At 34.7% G+C, this 10,288-nt stretch overlaps 1 pseudogene; it reads right to left on the bottom strand.

Annotated features, from left to right (window-relative positions):
- Positions 1-9,152: 9,152 nt before the first annotated feature.
- On the bottom strand, positions 9,153-10,012 carry LOC105464168 (proliferating cell nuclear antigen pseudogene; annotated as a pseudogene).
- Between the last annotated feature and the right edge of the window lie 276 nt (positions 10,013-10,288).

Genomic DNA, 10,288 nt, shown 5'->3' with positions numbered 1-10,288 from the left:
AATCAAACAGAGAATAACACAAGTTTCTGATGAGAAGCCCTTATCAGAACTCATTACACAAATGCACAGGGTTCAGTTACAAGGACCAAGACCTGGAAATAAGCCCATCCATAAGGCTAATACTCATATTTTATTTGCTACTTATTTCAAACCTATTATTGGTTTCTCAATTAGATTTTAAAATCCAGTCCAGCAAATGAAATTCATTATCCTTGGACATACTATATAATGTGTGAACTTATAGGCAGAGTATAGTACAGAGAAAATGAATGCTGGGTGATACATAGTGAGCTATAGATGTGTAGGAGAGGAAAAATAACTTATTCTCTACCCATCTTAGGTTCGTGGCTGTGGGCCCTATACCAAAAGAGATTAACAAGAGAAAAGCATACAAATTTGTTTCTTATAAGTTTTATGTGATATGGGAGCCTTAATAAGGAAATGACATAAAGTAACAGTTGAACTTGTGCATTTTAATACAAGGTTTGATGAAGAAGTAGTCATGGAGAAATATGATTAGAGGACAAAAGGGTATGATCTAATGGTAATAAACCAGGAGAAACTTAACAAGACCTGTTCGTTCAGACTCTTTTCTGAGTCCCTATGTCTTCAGAGAAAAGAATATTCCTTTCTTCTGGGTATAAGGAGCTGTGATAGTTAATTTTAGGTATCAATTTAACTGTGTTCAGGGATACCCAGATAGCTAGTAAAACATTATTTCTGCGTAGGTCTGTGAGGGTGTTTCCATAAGAGATTAGTATCTCAATCAATAGATCAACTAAAGAAGATCTGCCCCCACCAGTGTGAGTGGGCATCATCTGATCCATTGAGATCCCAGATAGAGCAAAAAGGCAGAGGAAGGTATAAACTTTCTCTCTCTTCTGGAGCTGGAACATTCATCTTCTTCTGTCCTCAATCATCAGAAATCCAAGTTCTCAGGTCTTTGGATTCTGGGATTTACACAAGCAGGACCCCAGTTTCTCAAGTCTTCAGTCTTGGACTGAGAATTACACTGTTGGATCCCTTGGTTCTCAGGATCTTGGATTTAGAGTGAATGACACCACCAGACTCCCTGGTTCTCCAGCTTGCAGACAGTATATTGTGAGACTTCTCAACCTCCATAATTAGATGAGCCAGTTCCCATAATAAATCTCCCTCTTATCTATCTCTCTCTTTCTCTATATATACCTTTTATTGACTCGTTTCTCTGGAGAACCCTGACTAATCCAGGAAAGTACCTCTAAAATGAGGGTTTTATGGCCTGTTTTAGGGGAGAAGGGAAAGAGAAGTGTGAAAGTGATCTTCTTGCTTCTGCTGTTTTCTCAAATGACAAGATGACATATTTTGGGGTAGTGTATCTTGGAACCCATCAGATGATTTACTATCACTGGGGTGGAAAGCACTGAGAAGGAGCAGGAACATTGGAGCTAATAACTAAGTGATCTTGTTAAACTAAGGAACTTCGAACTTTACACTGAAATGGTGGTCTATCGAAGTGCTTTAAGCAGGAGACTAACACATTTCAGTTTTGTAACTAGGGTCACTGGCAACTGTATGGAGAAAGGGTTGAGAAAAAGGGAATAAGACTGAATATACAAAGGTCAGTGGCCATTAAATGGAGAAGTCCCATGATATTTAAACAATAAATTCAAAAAAATCAGTGATTATTCAGGGGTGAGGGAGGCGAAGAAAGGAAAACATATCCTAAAATCCTAAAAAGTTAGTCCAGCAAGATATTTTATTTACAAATTGGGTTCTGACATAACAAAGGTTTGAGAAACACAGTGTCACTCTCTTAGGTGAACACTAGAATGACAAGAGCTCTGATAACCAATTTGACAGGGGGAAATCTGCTTATTTTTGTTTAATCCAGTAGTTCAAAATTTTATTTTATCAAATAACTTTAATTTTTACATAACACATATTAATATCGTGTTCTGGTAGGTTTGCCTGGAACTACAGGTTTGGGAAATATTGGTCTAGGATGGCTTCCAGGGAACTCTGGCTTGTTTAATAGAGTAAAGGGTGGTTTCACTAACAGAGTTAGCAAATACATTAGTAAGAGAAGATCTGTAGAATAAGATAATAAGTTTAGTTTGCATGTTTTGAAATCCATGAGGATATCTCTAACAAGCAATTGAATAGATAGGCCTGGAGCTTAAGGGTGACAGTGGGGGTGGAGGAACAGATTTGGAAATCACTGGTTAAATTCAAAGAAGTTAATTATATTTCTAAGAAAAGTGTTTATAAGTAGAAGGATGGGCTTATTAATAGACTGGACATGGCTGAGGAAAGAATCTCTGAACTTGAGGATATCTCAATAGAAACCTCCCAAATTGAAAGGGAAGGAGAAAAAAGACTGAAAAAAGCAGAACAGAATATCCCAAAACTGTGGGACAACCACAAAAGGTGTAACATGCCCATACTAGGAATACCAGAAAGAAAATAAAGAGAGAAAGAAGCAGAAGAAATTTTTAAAACAGTAATGAAATTTCTCCAAATTAATGTCACAACAAACCACAGACCCAGGAAGCTCAGAGAATATGAAATGGGATAAATGCCTCCCAAAAGCTACACATGGGCATATCATATTCAAACTACAGAAAATAAAAGATAAAGAAAAAATTCTGGAAGCAGCTAGAGAAAAAAAAACAACTTACCTATAGAGGAGCAAAAATCATAATTACATCTGATTTCTCCTCAGAAACCATGCAAATAAGACAAGAGTGAAGTGAAACATTTACATTATTGAGAGGAAAAAAACTCTGCCAACCTAGAATTCTGTACCCCGAGAAATTATCCTTCGAAAGTGAAGGATAAAAAATGACTTTCTTAGACAAACAAATATTGAGGGAAATGTCACCAGTAGACATTCCTTGCAAGAAATATTAAAAGAAGTTATTTAGAGAGAAGGAGAACAATATAGGTCAGAAACTCAGATCTATACTAAAAAGGAAAAACATCAGAGAAGAAATAAGTTGAGGTAAAACAAAAACTTTGATTTGTCTTAATCTTATCTTGATTAATCTAATCTTGACTTAATGGATACTTTGAAATGATAACAGCAGCAATGTATTATATATATGCTTATGTATAAGTGAAGTGAATGACAGCAATGATACAAGGGATAGGAGGGAAGAATTAGGATTATTTTCTTATTATAAAATACTAGTATAACCATGAAGCAATATGGTGTTATTTGAAAGTGGAATTGGATTAGTTGTAAATGAATGCTGTAAAATCTAAGACAATCACTAAAAAAAGTAGAAAAGGAAGTACAACTGATATGCTTTAAAAGGAGAGAAAATTGAGTCATATTAAATGCTCAAAACCACAAAAGGCTGAAAAATAGTGGAAGTCAAAAATAAGGAACAAAGAATAAGGGCAGCAAATAGAATCAATAACAAATGTGACAGATCTTAATGTAACTATATCAGTAAACACTTTGAACATAAACCACCTAAATGCATCAATGAAAAGAGATTGTCAGAGAACATCAAAAATCCCAAATTAACTATATATTGTCTATAAGAAACCCACTTTAAATCTAAAGACATATATAGGGTAAAAGTAAATGAATGGAGAAAGATACACCATGCTAACACTAATGAAAAGAAAGTAAGATTAGCTACATTAATTTCATACACAGTATATTTCATGTAAGGAAAGTTATCAGGGATAAAGAGGGGTATTACATAATGATAAAGGGATCAGTTCTCTAAGACTAATAACAATCTGTAATGTGTATGCACCTAAAAACAGAGCACCAGAATACATAAGGCAAAAATTAATAGAACTACAAGGAGAAATACACAAATCTACTATTATATTTGGAGATTTCAATACACTCCTATCAGAAATGGACAGATTAAGCAGACAGAAAATCAGTAAGGTCATAACTGAACTTAACAACAACATCAGCCAACTGAATCTAACTGATACTTATAGAATACTTCATCCAACCAGAGCAGAATATACATTATTTTCAAATTCATATAGAACATTCACCAAAATAGACCATATTCTGGGCCATAAAACACAGATTTTAAAAATAGACATCATATAATATCTGCTCTCAGACAGAAATTAATAACAGAAAGATAGCTAGAATATCCCAAAATACTTAAGAGATTAAACAACACACTTCTAAATAACACATGGATCAAAGAATAATTATCAAGAGAAATTTTAAAATATTTTGAAATAAATAAAAATTAAAACACAACTTATCCAAAAGTTGTGGGATGTAGAAAAAGCAGTGCACAGAGGGAAATTTATAGCATTGAGTGCATATAGAAGAAAAGAATAAAAATCATTAAAAAGTTAGGAAACAATAGGTGCTGGAGAGGTGGAGAAATAGGAACACTTTTACACCATTGGTGGGGCTGTAAACTAGTTCAACCATTGTGTAAGACAGTGTGGTGATTCCTCAAGGATCTAGAACTAGAAATACCACTTGACCCAGCCATCCCATTACTGGGTATATACCCAAAGGATTATAAATCATGCTGCTATAAAGACACATGCACACGCATGTTTATTGTGGCACTATTCACAATAGCAAAGACTTGGAACAAACCCAAATGTCCATCAATGATAGACTGAATTAAGAAAATGTGGCACATATACACCATGGAATACTATGCAACCATAAAAAAGGATGAATTCAAGTCCTTTGTAGGGACATGGATGCAGCTGGAAACCATCATTCTCAGCAAACTATCGCAAGTACAGAAAACCAAGCACCACATGTTCTCACTCATAGGTGGGAATTGAACAATGAGAACACTTGGACACAGAGCAGGGAACACCACACACCAGCACCTGTTGTGGGGTGGGGGGAGGGAAGAGGGATAGCATTAGGAGATATACCTAATGTAAATGACGAGTTAATGGGTGCAGCACACCAACATGGCACATGTATACATATGTAACAAACCTGCACATGTACCCTAGAACTTTATAATTAAAAAAAAGAAAAATTTAAAATCAATAATCTAAAATTAATAATTTTTGCCTTAGGAAACTAAAGAAAAGAAGAGCAAATTCACTTCAAAGTAAGTAGAAGAAAAGAAATAATAAAAATTAGAGAACAAATCAATGAAATTGAAAATAGAAAATCAATTTTAAAAATCAATGAAACCAAAAGCTTTTTCTTTAAAAATACCAATAAAATTGATAAGCCTCTAGCCAGGTTAACCAAGAAAAAAAGAGAAGATACAAATTACTAACATTAGAAATGAAAGAGGGGATATCACTATAGCTCCAATGCACATTAAAAGGATAATAAATGCATACTTGGAACAGTTCTATGGCCACAAATTGGATAACTGAGATGAAGTAGAACAATTCTTTGAAAGAAACAGTCTGCCAAAACTTACACAAGAAGAAATACGCAATATGAATATGTTTATTGTCTATCAAATAAATTGAATAAATACTTAATTCTTTCAAAATGGAAATCATGAGGCCCAGATGAGTTCACAAGTAAATTCTACCAAACATTAAAAGAGAAATAATATCAGTTCTATATCATCTCTTTCAGCAGACAGAAGTAAAAAGAATTCTTCCTAATTCGTTCTGTGAGGCCAGCATTACCTTAATACCAAAAGAAAAGACAAACACGGACCAACATATCTCATGAACACAGCTGCAAAAGTCCTCAACAAAATGTTAATAAGTCGAGTCTAACAATGTACAGAAAGAATTATACACCATGACTAAGTGGGACTTATCCCAGGTATGAGAGTTTGGTTCAACATTCAAAACTCAATTAATGTAATGCATTAAATCAACAAGCTAAAGAAGAAAAATCACATGATCACATAAATAGATGCAGAAAAGCATTTGACAAAATCCAACATCCATTCATGATTAGAAGCTGTCAATAAACTAGGAATGGAGAGAATCTTCCTCAACTTGATAAAGAAAATCTACAAAAACTGACAGCTAATATACATAATGGTGAGAAACTCAAAGCTTTCCCAATAAGCTCAAGAACAAGACAAGAATTGGGTTGTTTGTAACACAAAAGATAAAAACTTGAGGGGATGGATACCTAGTTTTCCACGATGTGATTATTACACATTGCATGCCTGTACCAAAATATCTTATGTGCTGTGTAAATATATACATGTACAATGTACCCACAAAAATAAAAATAAAAAGTAAATTTTAAAAAAGAAGAAGGCAAAAATGTCCCCTCTCACCATTCCCTTTTTACATTGTACTGTAAGTCCTACCTAATGCAATAAGACAAGAAAAGGAAATAAAACATTCTGATAGGGAAAGAAAACATAAAAGTGTGTTTGTCTGTAGATAACACAATTGTCTATGGAGAAACTCTAAAGAATTTATTTTTAAAATCTCCTTGAACTAAAAAGTGATTACAGCAAGGTTGCAGGATATAAGATTAATATACAAAAGTATGCTTTCCTATAACCCAGGAAGGAACAAGTGGAATTTGAAGAAAAAAAAATACACTGCTATTTACATTAACACCGTCACAAAATGAAATTCTTAGGTACAAATCTAACAAAATATGTAAAAGATATGCTGGTTTAAGATTGCCTTGGCTATTCAGGCTCTTCTTTGGTTCTACATTAATTTTAAAATAGTTTTTTCTAGTTCACTGAAGAATCTCAATGGCAGCTTAATAGAAATATCATTTAATCTATAAATTGCTTTGGGCAGTGTGGCCATTTTTACAACATTGTTTCTTCCTGTCCATGAGCATGGAATGTTTTTCCATGTATTTGTGTCATTTCTGATTTCTTTGAACAGTGTTTTGTAGTTCCCTTTGTAGAAATCTTCCACCTCCTTAGTTAGCTGTATTCCTAGGTATTTTACTCTTTTTGTGGCAATTGTGATATCAGTTCTTCTCAACGTGATCTACAGATTCAATGAAATCCCAATCAAAATCCCAGCAAATTATTTTTGCGAATATTGAGAAACTGATTCTAAAGTTTATATGGAGAAGAAAAAAAAAATCCAAAAACAGAATAGCAACACAATGTTGAAGAAGAAGAAAAAAATTCAAGAACTGACACTACCCAACTTTAAGACTTACCATAAAGCTACAGTAATCAAGACAGTATAGTGTTGGTAGAAGTATAGACAAATAGATCAATGAAACAGAATAGAAAGCCCAGAAATAGACTCCCGTCAATATAGTCAACTGATAGTTGACAAAAGAACAAAGGCAATTCAATGGAGCAGCGATAGTCTTTTCAACAAATGTTGCTGAAACAACTGGACATCCACATGCAAAAGAAGTCAATCTAGACTCAAACCTTACATTCTTCACAAAAATTAAAATCAATTAAAGATTTAAATGTAAAACACAAAACTATAAAATTCCTAGAACATAACTTAGGAAAAAAGTTAGATGACCTTGGGTTTGGTGATGACTTTTTAAATATGACACAGAAAGCACACTCCATGCAAGAAAGAATTGATAACTTGGACCTAATTAAAATTAAAATTTTATGCTCTGCAAAATATACTGTCAAGAGAGTGAAAAGACAAGTCACAGTCTGGGAGAAAATATCTTCAAAAGACACACTTGATAAAGAACTGTTATCTAAAATATACAAAGAACTTTTAAAATTTAACAATAAGAAAATGAACAACCTGATTTTTAAAAATGGGTCAAGACTTTAACAGAAACCTTACCAACAAAGATACATAGATCGCAAATACACACTTGAAAAGATGCTCCATGTAATATGTCTTCAGAGAGATGCAAATTAAAACAACATTGAGATAGCACTACATGCCTATTAAAATAGTGACAATCCAAAACACTGGCAACACCAAATGCTGGTAAGAATCTGGAGCAACAGGAATTCTCATTCACTGCTGATTGAACTGCAAAGGGTTACATCCATTTTAGAAAATATTTGGCAGTTTCTTACAAAACATTCTCTTACCATATGATCCAGCAATCATGCTCCTTGGTGTTTACCCAAAGGAGTTGAAAACATGTCCACACAAAAACCTGCACATGAATGTTTTCAGCAGCTTTATTCGTAATTGCCAAAACGTGGAAGCAACCAAGATATCCTTCTGTAGGTAAGTGAATAAACTGTGTTATGTTCATACAATGGAATAGTATTCAGTTTTAAGAAGCAATGAATTATCAACCCATTGAAAGACATGGATGAAGCTTAAATGCATATTACTAAGTGAAAGAAGCCAATCTGAAATGGATCTATAATGTATAATTACAACTCTTTGATGTTCTGTGAAGGCAAAACTATGAAGACAGTAAAAAAATCAGCGGTTTCCAGGGTTTAGAGGAAAGAAAGGGATGAATAGCCAGGTCACAGAGAAATTTTAGGGCAGCAAAACTGCTCTGTATGATACTATAACGGTAAATACATGTCATCATGTACTTGCCTAAATGCATAGAATGTACAACACCAAGTGTGAATCCTAATGTAAACTACAAACTTTAAGTGATAATGATGTGTCAGTGTAGGTTCATGAATTGTAACAAATGTAACTCTCTGGCGGGCTGGGGGTGGGGGGATATTGCTAGAAGGGGAGACTGTGCACATGTGGGTGAAGGGGTTACATGGGACATCTCAGTACCTTCTGCTCAATTTTGCTGTGAACCTAAAATTGCTCTAAAAAATTAAAGTCTATTTTTTTTTAAAGATGGCAGCCACCTCTGTCTTGTTCTTAAGTTTTATGGCATGTTTTCAGTTTTTCAAATGATGTTTCCCATAAATTGTGATAGATACTTTTATTAGGTTAGAGAAGTTACCTTTTTTTCTGAATTTGCTAAAGGATTTTTTTCTGCATTGACTTTTATTGAGTATGTTTTTTATATCATTCTATATGATATTTCTACTTTTATCTGTTAATATAGCATATTTATTACATTAATAGACTTTTTTGAAATTCAAGTAACTGTATTTAAATTCAAAAACAATTCTTAAAACTGCATTAAGAGTCAAGACCCTTTTGTATTATAAAAATCACAAGTATTTCTAAGAGACAAAATACTTCTAGGTTAACTAGACCAGATCTGACTGACTGACTTTGGACTTTATTCTTTAAACAAATTGCAGAGAATAGAGAAAAAGGTTATTTACAGAAAATAATATCTACATATGTACTTAGAGGTACAAATTTTGTGGCAGAAAAGACTTCAGTATATGCTGGCATCTCAGAAGCAGTTCTCAAAGAGCTTAGTTTTATTTTCTTGAATTTTAAGAATGTCTAAGGTCCTTCTTCATCCTTGATCTTGGGAGCCAAGTAGTACTTTAAGTGTCCCATATCAGCAATTTTATAGTCTACAACAAGGTGTATGTCTGCAGACATATTGAGTGCCACCATTGAAGAGAGTGGAGTTGCTTTTGTAAGGAAGTTCAGGTACCTCAGTGCAAAAGTTAGCTGAACTGGTTCATTCATTCCCATGGTAACAGCTTCCTCCTCTTTATCGACAGTACTTGCCTGTGACAATTTGTTTCCATTTCCAAGGTCTCCACTTGCAGAAAATTTAATTCCATCTTTTACACAGGAAATTACAACAGCATCTCCAATATGACTGAGATAATATACATATACATGAAAATTCATCAGAAAGCATCTTTGCTATGGAGTGGTACTCTTGTTCTGCAATTCCAAGTTGTTCAACATCCAAATTCATCGACTTAATTTCATAGTCTGAAAACTTCTCCTGATTTGAAGCTTCAAATAATAGCACCAAGGTATCCACACTATCTTCAGTCCTTAGTGTGACGATATCTTCATTGCCAGCGCATTTTAGTATTTTGGATATAATACTGAGGTTCGTGCCCATGGCCAGGTTGCAGTCGCAGCGGTAAGTGTCAAAGCCCTCAGACGGCAGGGTGAACTGCATCAAGGAGACGTGGGACGAGTCTAAGCTCTGCAGGTTCACACCGCTCAAGTTGATGTCCCAGCAGGCGTCGTTGATGAGATCCTTGAGTGCTTCCAACGCCTTCTTCAGGACAGATCCCTGGACCAGGCGTGCCTGGAACATGGTGATGGAGTGACAGCAACGCGGCTACAGGCGGGTGGAAAATAGGAAAGTCTAGCCCATTTTGGCTTCACGAGTCTCAGAGCAAGCGGGCAAAAGCCATGGGGAGAGGCTAAGACCTAGAATGACGACGATTAATAGACTTTTTTATGTTTAACCACCTTGCATCACCGGAATGTACTCTACTTATTCCTGGGATAAACTCTACCTGGTTGTCCTAAACAGAATTCTAAGATGGCCCCTGTGATTCCCACTCCCTGATATCCATGCCTTTGTGTA

This window comes from Macaca nemestrina, chromosome X (genome assembly GCF_043159975.1).
Source record: "Macaca nemestrina isolate mMacNem1 chromosome X, mMacNem.hap1, whole genome shotgun sequence".
Lineage (NCBI taxonomy): Eukaryota > Metazoa > Chordata > Mammalia > Primates > Cercopithecidae > Macaca > Macaca nemestrina.
Note: the sequence above shows the minus strand (reverse complement) of the source record. Positions and strands in the feature narration are given on the sequence as shown.